General features: G+C 52.7%; 1 pseudogene; it reads left to right on the top strand.

Annotated features, from left to right (window-relative positions):
- Positions 1–4,367: 4,367 nt before the first annotated feature.
- On the top strand, positions 4,368–5,949 carry LOC116544021 (annotated as a pseudogene).
- Positions 5,950–11,371: the final 5,422 nt, after the last annotated feature.

The following is an 11,371-nucleotide window of genomic DNA, read 5'->3' as shown; positions in this document are numbered from 1 at the left end:
GTGAGCTGAGGATGCCTGGAGTGAGCTGAGGATGCCTGGAGTGAGCTGAGGTTGCTGGAGTGAGCTGAGGATGCTGGTGTAAGGTGAGAATGCTGGGGTGAGTTGAGGATGGTGGAGTGAGCCGAGGATGCTGGAGTAAGTTGAGGATGGTAGAATGAGCTGAGAATGCTGGGGTGAGTTGAGGATGGTGGAGTGAGCTGAGGATGCTGGGGTGAGCTGCAGATGTAGGAGTGAGCTGTCCTGCTAGACACTCCTTATCTGCAACTCACACACAGCGTTCTGTTTCTGGTCTCCATCTCGGTCAGTGGTGCTGCAGAGCAGATGCTGCTCACATCTGTCTTTGGAGTTATTCCACTTTTTGCCTTAAACTCTCTGGTTGTGTTTCTTTTCTCATTAACACATTTTAGAACTTTGGTCCTTAAAGCTCTGTATGTGTTACAATGAGTTGTTCTTGTCATATAGTTTTATTCCTTTGTCTTTTTTGAACATTTCACACACCCTTATTTCAATGTTCCTTTTGGCTCACTCTGTTCTCTTTACTTTCTGGGCCTTGAATCTCCTCATTTCCTGTGTCTGCTGCCTCTCTTTGGGGAGATACCGGGGAGTTTTTCTCTGAGCTCGTCTTCCGTAGGAAATGGTTTTCCATGAGAGTCCCGGTTCCTCTGGATGAGGAAGGTATCTCCCTGGGAGAGTTTCCTGTTGGGTGTTGTGGGAGCCTGGCAGGTTCTCTCAGTTGCAGATGGGTATGATAGCTTCTCAGCTCAGAGTTTCTGCACCAGCTCACTGCAGACTTGGGGCCCTGGTTTCCCTCAGGTGCCCAGGGCAGGCGGCCCTCCTCTGTGCTGGGTGCTGCTCTGTGGTATTTGTTTCATGACTCTGCAAACATTGTTTTAAAATTGGTTTGTAACATTGGCTTAGTAAACAAATGTAACACATGGGTCTCATGGAACAATGGATTGGCATACCACCTCCTTCTCATCTTCAGCCCAGTCCTCAGGGAGACCCCTGGGTCCCTGATGCCCGAGGCCACCAAGGCAGGAACACCTGGAGGGATAGGAAATGGGAGCTGCCTCTCAGCTCCTGTGCCTGCTGCCTGCTGCACACCAGGGCAGAGCTTCTGCAGACTTCTTTCCTTCCCATTTCTGAGACAGCCTGAGCTCGGGTTGCCCTCCCCTTCATGGAGTCCAGCTGTCAAACCATCACCTCGAGGGCCATCTGCTCTCTGAACAAGAGTTTTCCTCCTGGGGTACCCCCATTCATCCACAGAAGCAGGGATATAGTAAAGGAAGGACCAGGGTTTCTGGTTGCAATAATTGTATCTGTGAGGTTGAGACCTTCAGATCACCTTTGGACTCATGAGCTGAACCACTGGGCACTCTGGCCTGGATGTCCCTGATCCTCAGATCCCTGTGACCTCCACAGGGATCATGAGCAGGGGGTCACTGCCCCAGAACACTGAGGCACCCACATGGTCTACCGCGGCTCCTCACTCATCAGAGGAAAAGATGAGATTCCAAGGTCCCTCCAATACTGCAGGCTGGCCTGAGCCAGGGGGCCCTGACCCAACATGGCATCAAATGCCTGGAGCTCATCATACAGGAGCGGCCACTGAGGAGCCCAGGTGTGCTGTGGGGATGTACAGAACCTCATTCTCTCTGGACAGCTCTGGTCTCTGCAGAGACCAGCGTACCTGTGGCTCCCAACCTACCCATAACAATGCAGTCCAGCCAGAACTGGGGTCTTTTGGCTTCAAACGTATTAGAATCTTTTCCCAGAGACCCAGTTTCTTTTAGAAATTACCACTTAGAGAAGGGAGTGCCACGGATAAAGCCTGGCATGCACTGAATTATGTCCGCCCCAAATTTATACATTAATGTCATAACCTCCATTTCCTCCGAATGCAGCTGTACTGAGGTTGGAGAGAATTTGTGAAGGTTAAATTAAACAAGGTCGTTAGGGTGGCCCCTAATCCAGTACAACTGTTGTCCTTATAGGAACAGCTCAGGCAACAGACATGCACAGAGGAAAAGGCATGGGAGGACGCAGGAGGAAGGCAGTCAGCAGCAAAACCCGATCCCATAAGACTCAGAGGCAAACAACCCTCCCCACACCTTGACCTTGGACTTGCAGCCTGCAGAATTCTAAGGGAAAACATGTCTGTTATCTGGTCACCCAGTGTGTAGAACTTTGTCCTGGCCACCTAGTGGACAAATACAATGGCTTTGCTGTTAGCAGCCCACACCTACATTTCCTGCACGGAAGGCATGGGACTCCCCCGTCCCCTCTGCCCAAGCCCAGCCCTGGTCTCTGAGCTAGCATGAGCTCACTGGGTAGGCTGCAGGCAGCAGGCAGGAGTGGGGCCTTGATGGAAGGGTGGTGCTGGGCACTGAGGGTGGGCAGAGGGACGCTCACTTGCTCATGTGGCTCAGCTTCATGGAGCCATCAGGAGGAGGAGTGAAGGAAGCAGAGTGACAGGGGCCACTCACGGGGAGACAGATGGGCAGTCTCCTCCACATGCTGGAGATGACTTTGGGGGCACCTGCTCCACCCACAGCCACACACTCAAACTGCCCCACACGCCGTGCTGGGCCCAGAAGCAGCTCTGTTTGTATGGTATGACCTTGGTGGTCAGATCAGGCAGGGACACCTTGACCGAGACTAGAGCATCAGAATCTCTCCCCAGGAACAAGGCCATGGGGTCATCTGAACAGAGGACGAGCAACCACAGACTGCAGGGCTACTAACAGCCAAGTGCACAGAGAGGCAGAGGTGGGGCAGAGAGGGCAGGTGCAGAGGGAGGGGAGGGGCTGGGCTGAGGCTGCATGGCCCAGGAAGCCGGGGAGCCTGAAGGAGACCCTAAGCAGAGTTCCTGTGGGCTTTCCAATGTGTGGTCCTGCTGAGGCCTGGCTGCCCTGTGATCACGAGCCGGCGACCTGCAGTCACTATTGTCCTGTCCTTCTGGTCTCCTTTTGGGTCCTCCCTCTGCACAGCCTGCAGGCAGGCTCAGGCTGGGATCTGCCATATGGACCCTGAGGCAGGCTTTCTTACACTTTCCATGGAAACTCTCCAGCTGATAGAAGAAGTGAACACCCCCAAGCTGGGGCCACATTCTCCAGTGTTCTGTGAAATTTTTGCAAGGTTGGTTGTTCATCTAAAGATTCATGATTTAGAAATGGAACTCTTGATATTTAGGGAGAATTTTCACATCCTCCTGAAGAACTCCTCCTTCTCCAGGGCTGGGTCAAAGTCCAGTGTCCAGAATCCCCCTGGTCAGCAGTCCTCTCAGCTTCCCCGTTTACCCAGTGTCCAGCCTGCATGGGCCCTTCAGTCCCGGTGGCCATGGTGAGGCTGGGTCCCTGAGCCTGGTCACCATCTAGGGACCCGCTGGGGTTCCAGTGATGTGCACACTCCATCTCTCACCCCTGACCTCTGCCTGCTCCCTCCCTCCCCACTCCCCCATTCACAGACACTGAGTGTCGCCTCTCAGGAGTTTCCTCTTCACACAAGATGGAAGAGAGTTTAACTTCAGGCCACTGTTTCTCACTGTACCTTAGTCCATTTTGCCTGCTGTAAAGAAACTACCACAAACGGTATAATTTTTAAACAACAGGAATTTATTTTGAATGGTTTGGAGGCTGGGAAGCTCGTATCAAGGCGGATTAGGTTTCTGGTAAGTCAGCTCTCTGCTTCATGTTAGCATCTCTTGGCCAACAATGTCTTCTCTGTCCTCCCATGGTGGAGGGGGCGTCTTCTATAAAGGCACTAATTCCATCCATGAGGCTCCACCCTGGTGACCTAATCACCTCCCCAAACCCCCACTTCCTCATACCATCTCTTGGGGGTTAGGATTTCAACATATGAATCTTGAGGGGACACTAACTTTCAGGTCACAGCATTTGGCCTTATGCCATTGCCCCCGCCCCTGACCCTCTAATTCTTGGGCAGTCGGACTCAGACTGAGGCACACCACTGTCATTCTTGGTTCTGTGGCTTGCAGATAGCAAACTGTGATACTTCTCGGTTTCCATAACCACATGAGCCCATTCCTATAATATATCTTGTTGGTTCTATTTCTCTGGGTAACCATGGCTAATACAAACTGCAAGTACCTGTGTAATACCAAGGGCCTGGACATCTGCTTGAAATGTAAAATAGAAAACACACACACACACACACACACACACACAGAGAGAGAGAGAGAGAGAGAGAGAGGCCCTGCCTGGAGCCACCTGCCCAGTGCTTGTCCCCAGACCAATGCTCAGTCCCCTTTGCCTGTCTCCATCACAAGCGCTGCCAGCCTGTCTGACAAACTGCCCTACAAAGTTACTGACATAGGCTTGGCCGCCTGGGGACAGGAGGCCCCGAACATTGCAGAGAATGAGATGCCAGGCCTGACGTCCATGCGGGAGCTACACTCGGCCTCCAAGTCACTAAAGGGCACGCACATGGCTGGCTGCCTGCACAGGACCATGGAGACGGCCATCCACATTGACACCCTCATTGGCCTGGGGGCCCCAGCGGCAACGTCTTCCCCACCCAGGACCATGTGTTGGCTGCCATTGCCAAGGCTGGCATTCCAGTATAGGCCTGAAAGGGCAGAAGAGCAAGGAGGAACCGTGGTGCATCGAGCAGTTGCTAATTCAAGGATGGGCCCCTGAACATGATTCTGGAGGATGAGGGTGACCTCACCAACCTCTTCCACACCATGTACCCACAGCTCTTGCTGGGCATCTGAGGCACCTCTGAGGAGACCATAGCTGGGGTCCACAACCCACACAGGATGATGGTCAGTTGGATCCTGAAGGTGCCTGCCATCAACATCAGTGACTGTCACCAAGAGCAAGTTCAACAAGCTCTGTGGCTGCTGGGAGGACCCCATAGATGGCATCAAGTGGGCCACAGAGGTGACGATTCCTGGCAAGGTAGCGGTGGCAGCAGGCTGTGGCAATGTGGGCAAGGGCTGTGCCCAGGCCCTGCAGGGTTTTGAGGCCCATGTCATCATCACCAAGATCAACCCCATCAGTGCACTGCAGGCTGCCATGGAGGGCTACGAGGCGGCCACCTTGGACAAAGCCTGTCAGGGGGGCAACATCTTTGTCACCACCATAGGCTGTGTCAACATCATCCTTGGCTGGCATTTAGAGCAGATGAAGGATGAGGCCATCATGTGTAACACTGGACACTTTGATCCTGTGTGACACTGGACACTTTGATGTGGAGATTGATGTCAAGAGGCTCAGCGAGAACGCTGGGGAGAAGGTGACCATCAAGCCCCAGGTGGCCGAGTACTGGCTGAAGAACGGGCACCGCACCATCCTGCTGGCTGAGGGTCTGCTGGCAGCCTGAGTTGTGTCATAGGCCATTCTGGCTTTGTGATGAGTGACTCCTTCATCCACCAGGTGATGGTGCAGGTTGAGCTGTGGACCCACCTAGATAAGTACCCCACTGGGGTTCACGTCCTGCCCAAGAAGCTGCATGAGGCAGTGGCTGAAGCCCACCAGGGCAAGGTGAATGTGAAATTGAGCAAGCTGACTGAGACGCAGGCCCAGTACCTGGGGCATGTCCCCTGATAGCCCCTGGAAGCCTGATCACTGCCACTACTGTGAGCCAGGCCTGTGTTTCACCTTCCAGCTGCGGTCCTTGTCCAGGCCCTGCCTCTTCTTCCAAAGAGCAAATGGCACCAACTTTGCAATTGTTTTATCAGTGTCCCTCATCGACTCCCCAGGGATGGTCACTCAGCTTTTGGCTGTGCTGCACCCCTCATGCTATTCCAAGTGTGTCCGGGGGACTGAGAGTCCCCTGCTCAAACCCTGGTCACGTCGGAGGTACGTGGGAGACAGCCACAGGGAACCCGGAGCTGAGCGGTCTCAGAACTGCTCGCTAAGTCAGTCCTTCCTTAGCCTGGTAGTCAGCAGTGGAGTCACAAGGCCCATGTACTTCACCATCTAGGCCTTCACCTGGCCTGCAGACTCACACTGTGTGCTTGGTTCACAGGTTCAGCAGTTCCTCAGCCCCTGACAGATGAGAAGGAGCTATATTGAGGGGCAAGGAGGAGCTAGTGTTTCAATTTTCCTGAGAGCTTGTCTTAGTGCTGGGCCTTCTCTTAAACCTGGTAACAATGAGGCTGGTACTTTCAGTCCCTGTTTTATAGGCGTTAGAACAGACTGTTAAGGGACAACTGAGGAAGAACAGAGAAGTGACAGCAAGAGCTTGAGAGGGGCCAGAAAATCATCAAACAGGCATAGATCGGCCACCACTTTGTAACAAGAGGGTTCCTATCACAACCCTGGTCAAAAAGACAATACTTTGGCTTATAATGTTGATAATGTTAAAAGAAAGCAGGAAGGTGGGTAAATAAATATCTCCATGCCATAATAAAAATAGAAACAGAGAGAGAGAAAACACAAAATAGAACGAATATTTCAATAGGTTACTTGACTCCATGTGTGAAAATTACCCAGCACAGCACAGACAGAAGCACTAGGCAGCGCTCAAGACGTGGATTTCCCTCTACCATTCTGTCTTCCTGTCCGTGCTGGGCCTACTCAGGACATCCTCCTGAGAAATGGAGAGCCCTCCTGCCCCTCTGTCTTCCTGTCCATGCTGGGCCTACTCAGGACATCCTCGTGAGAAATGGAGAGCCCTCCTGCCCCTCTGTCTTCCTCCACATGCTGGGCCTACTCAGGGAATCCTGTTATTCACAGAAGGGGTCAGGGGAACTGTGTGAAGACCACAGCTTTGTGTAGGCACATGAGCTTCAACACAGGCGTGTGGATGTGTGCTTGTCCATGTGTGCATGCAGAGGGGTCCTGCAGCCATCCGTGGTGGGAGTCTGGGGGAGGCTACTGGCTTCAAAGAGCCTAAGCCATTAACCCAGGCTTGGAGACTTGAGCTGAGGGATCGGAGGGAGGGGCTGAGCAGCAAGCTCAGTAGTAGCCCGGGCCAGCCAGAAGGACAGTCCACCCAACCATCAGGGGTGAGGGAGGCTCGCCCCAGCCCAGAGCTGGGTCCACAGGCCAGCCAGGTGGAGGGGTTGCTTCAGGCTCTGGTGATGACCTGGCAGGAGGCTGGGGACATGTTCCAGGCTGTGAGCCTCTGAGGGAAGCAGGTGGACACTTCCCCCATATCCCCACTTCTGGCTGCAGGTTCTGCCCTTGAGGACAGGAACCCAGTGCCCGGTACACCACTGCATTGACTACTGGTTCCTCCACTTAAAGTTGTGGGATCTTCAGCAAGCTGCTATAAATTCTCAGACCTGTGGTTTCCTAATCTATTAAATGTGAAGCAAGCAAGCCAGGCTCACAAAGTGTGACTGAGTGTAAAGCAATTCACCCGTGGTGATCAGCAGCACACACCCGAGGAGGATAAAACAGTTGACACACCTCGCCAGTGTTCTGAGGCGACATCCCACCTCCGAGGACCCAGGGTCTAGCACGGAGTAGAGGCTTAGTGTGTATCAAGGCCCCACTTGACTCTGGGAGTTCCGGCTGTGCCACTTTAATGATAAATGACCAGAGTGCTGCACTAAGGCAGCTTCATCGTTCAGCCACCATCTGGCAGGGCCTGCTGGTTCAGCTCCAGACCGTGGAAGGGGGCAACCTGGGGAAGTGCACAGGGCGCGGGGCTGCAGTCAGAAGACTCAGTTGCTAAAGCCCAGCCCAGCCCCCTGACACTTCCACCCACCTCACACCTCCTCTCACGGAGGCTCAAGCCCCTGGTTGGGGATGTGGAGTGGGGGATTTGAGGGCTCACCTTGTCACTAGGCATCCCCTGCCCCAATCACCTCTATGTCTCCCTGCTGGGGCACTTGGGTTGACAGTTGAAGTTTCAGGGCCCCAGGAAAAGTGTCTTAATAACATTTTCCTACAAATGGGTAACCATTTATTTTCCCATTGATTTGAGATGTTCCCTGTAGCACATTCTGTGTGGGTCTGGTTCCTGCCTTTATCCTGTCCCTCACTGTGGTGCTCCTCAGAGGACTCCCAAACAAAATAAACCTCCCACATGTACATTTTCCTTGGCAGTCTGTCTCTAAGCCTCTGTAAGAGGTTCAGCTAATACAGGTGCTCAGACCAGGTGTGCACATCTGCCTCCAAAAGTCCCACCAGGGTCTTCCATCAAGAAAGCTTTCCTACTAGGCTGGGAAAACCAGTAGGAGATCTAAAGCTCCAGGGTCCTTGCCCTCAGTGACTGGCATCCTAGCAGAGATGGGGCACTGTCCACAAATCTACCCCAACTCCTTCCTGGAAGCACAGCTACTAAACTGTAACCTCCCCGAGGCTCAGGGGGATGTGTCTAAACTCATGGCAGTGGGAGGTGCACATGCCTGCCACCCAGCCTAGCCCTGCTCCTTCCGTCTGGCTGACCAGAAGGTGATCTCCAAAGAATGCTCTTGCCTGGCAGAGCGTTTCCCTGCATGTTGAGGCCCCTGAATGACCAATGGAGGCCTGCAGTGCCCCTGGGGACCTGGACCTTTCTGTGCCAACTTAGAGGTGACAAGTGCCCTGGCTTCTTGTGACCTTGGTCGTTCCACGTGGGACTACTCGTAACCTCATCTGCTCTGGCTTATTCCAGCTCTGCAGGGGTGCTTCACATGACAGCCAGTGGACTCTCAGAAATGTGTGTTCTCATAGCTCCGGTCTACAATGAGGAATAAGCATTGCCCACCGTGTTCCCTTTTGTACACTTCTGTTTTGGGGCAGCTCTGAGGTGAGACTTGTTTTCTAAAAGTATGCTGCTCCCCTCGAGGAGGGGGCAGTGGAACAATGGCAGCCTGAGACTAGAAACAGCTAGTGGGTGCCCCTCAGGCATCAAAATAGTGAGTACATACTAACACTTCAAACAGATCCTCTAGGAGAGCATGCTGAAATTCACCAGAGATGTGACAGGACTCACACACAGCAGAGGAGAGGGAAGCCTGCCGAGCTGGGACCCCCATGGAACGAAAAGGGGCTCCCTAACACAGGGAAGAGGTGAGTGAGTGAGAGAACCTTGAAATTTCACACCTCTGCAATAGGCCTTTGCAATCCTCCTCCCAGAAGAGCACCCTCATCACCCCCGGACCCCCAGATGAACACAGGGAGCCTGCTGGAGACTGTGCAGAGGCAATGCTTAAGCCTACATGGATCCCACAGGCTTTGATCCCTGAGCAGCCTGGTGCCAGCTGCTGCTGCCCCACCATGGAGGGGAACTGGGCACTTTTACGTGCCCCAAAGACCGATAACGCAGCTGCGGTAAAGAGGAGTGGGCAGACTGCGCACTGCCTGGCTTCCCTCTGCTGCTGCTCTCTGCCAGACGGGAGTTGCCTGCTTTGCTGACAGGCTGCCAGTGCCACTGCCCACCCCTGCCTCAGCATGACAGCCACAGCTCAGTGTTCCTCTGAGAGCCCAACCCCCAGAGGCTGCCCATTAACCCTTTCCACCACAGCCTGGCCTCTGCTGCCCCAGGCCAGGGAGGGAGCAGGGAGGTCAGGCACCTTCCTGAGTTCCTAACAGCAAAATTCAGCTTTGGGAGAGAAGTGCCAGCAGGCCGTGAGCCCAACAACTGCCATTGCTCATTGCCCCAGCTGAAGGGTCCTGCCCTCCTGAGGGAAAGGCACACAGCACTGCCACCCTGCTGTGGCTGAACATTGCAGCTGTGGCCTGGAGCCCTTTGGGAAGCCCAGCCCACACAGGCCTGTGATCTGTTAGGCTCCTGGGGACCAGCCTGACCCTCCCTATCACAGCTAGCACCTGAACTCTGGCTAGCTGGATCCAGGTCCAGCCCCATCAGGACTCCTACGTGCCATCTAGTGGGTCACTGAGAGGTGTGGGAGCTGGGGAATTGCCTAGCCCACTCAGTGCTGGCACCTGACCATGCTCTCTGGGCCTGAGGTTGGGCCCACCCAGCCAGCCAACACTGCCATGATGACTCCCACCCACATGGCCCAGAGGCAGAGCCTCTCCCTTGTCTCCACGAGGCAGCGGCATTACCACACTGGAGAACAGGCCAGCCATGCAACTGCCTGTATTGGGCTGAGTGCAGAGGTCTCACCCTGAAGCCACTCCTGCGGAGAGGCACACAGGACAGGCAGTTTCCCTGTGCCTTAGCCACTGTGGCTGGAGCCAGACCACAGCATGCAATTGAACTGAGAGACACCAGTCCTGGAACAGGGATGTGATAAGGAAGCTGATTGCATTCCTGCCTGTCTAGGACATGGAGCCAGTGCAGCACCCCCTCCCGTCACAGAGACCTCTATGTACTTCATCAGGAGCCCTCCCAGCCACTCTCATAAGGGCTGATGCCTGTGCTTATCACTGAGGGTATTTGTGGGAAAGCCAGGGGGTCCAGCTCTGCCCAGCTGCATCCTCCCTTCCACGCCTCCCAACCTACTCTGAGCAGGAAGCTCAGGGCACCTGGCATTCCGCTGTCCAGCCCATCACCTGAAACAATAGAGAGTACCTCAGTGAGCAAAGATCAAGTACACACCCATCTGTTTATGCCACAGCCAACTCTTATTTGTGGGTGCCACCTACTGGCCTGAAAGTTGAACCGCACAGCCCACTAAGTATCAATCCGTGCCCACTAAGTATCAATCCGTGCTGCAGGAGAAAAGCAAGAACCCCTACCAACATACTCTGCAGTGACCCTCAAGGTGTGGGGGATAACAGAGAAAATATCCCACATAAATGAAAATAAATGCAAAGATAAGAAGTATCATCTTCTCTGGATGAGAAGGAACCGGTGTAAAAATTCTGGCACCATGAAAGATCTGAATTGTGACAGCATCAAATAATCACACTAGCTCTCTAGCAATATGCAAGCCCCAACCAACATGAAAACTCAAATATTGCAGAGAAAGAATTAAAAGCATGGATTGCAAGACAGGTCAATGAGAGCCAAGAGAAAGTTGAAAACCAACACAAAGAAACCATGAAAACAAACCAGAAAATGAAGGAAGAGAGAAATGTCTTAAAAAAAAAAGAACATCAAGAAATAAAAAATACAGTTAAGGAATTTCAAAATTCCTTATTGTTAAAAAGGAATTCCTTATTGTTAAAAGCTTTAATAATCCAAGTAGAAGAAGAAATTTTCAGATCCTGAAGACTGGTCTTTGAATTAACACAGTGAGACAAAAATAAAGAAAAAGTAATTTTTAAAAAAGAACAAGGAAATACAGGATTATGTAAAATCACCAAACTTATAATTTATATACATTCCTGAGAGAGAAGAAAAAGTTAGCAAACTGGAAAACATATATGGGAGAATAATTCAGGAAAATTTCCCTAATCTTTCCAGAGGGGCAGGCTTCAAGATATAAGAAACTCAGAATACACCTACAAGATATTATAGAAGATGAACATCATGAAGACATATAGTTATCAGGTTATCC

This window comes from Sapajus apella, unplaced genomic scaffold (genome assembly GCF_009761245.1).
Source record: "Sapajus apella isolate SASKATOON/1434 unplaced genomic scaffold, GSC_monkey_1.0 scaffold203, whole genome shotgun sequence".
In the NCBI taxonomy this organism is placed as follows: Eukaryota; Metazoa; Chordata; class Mammalia; order Primates; family Cebidae; genus Sapajus; species Sapajus apella.
Note: the sequence above shows the minus strand (reverse complement) of the source record. Positions and strands in the feature narration are given on the sequence as shown.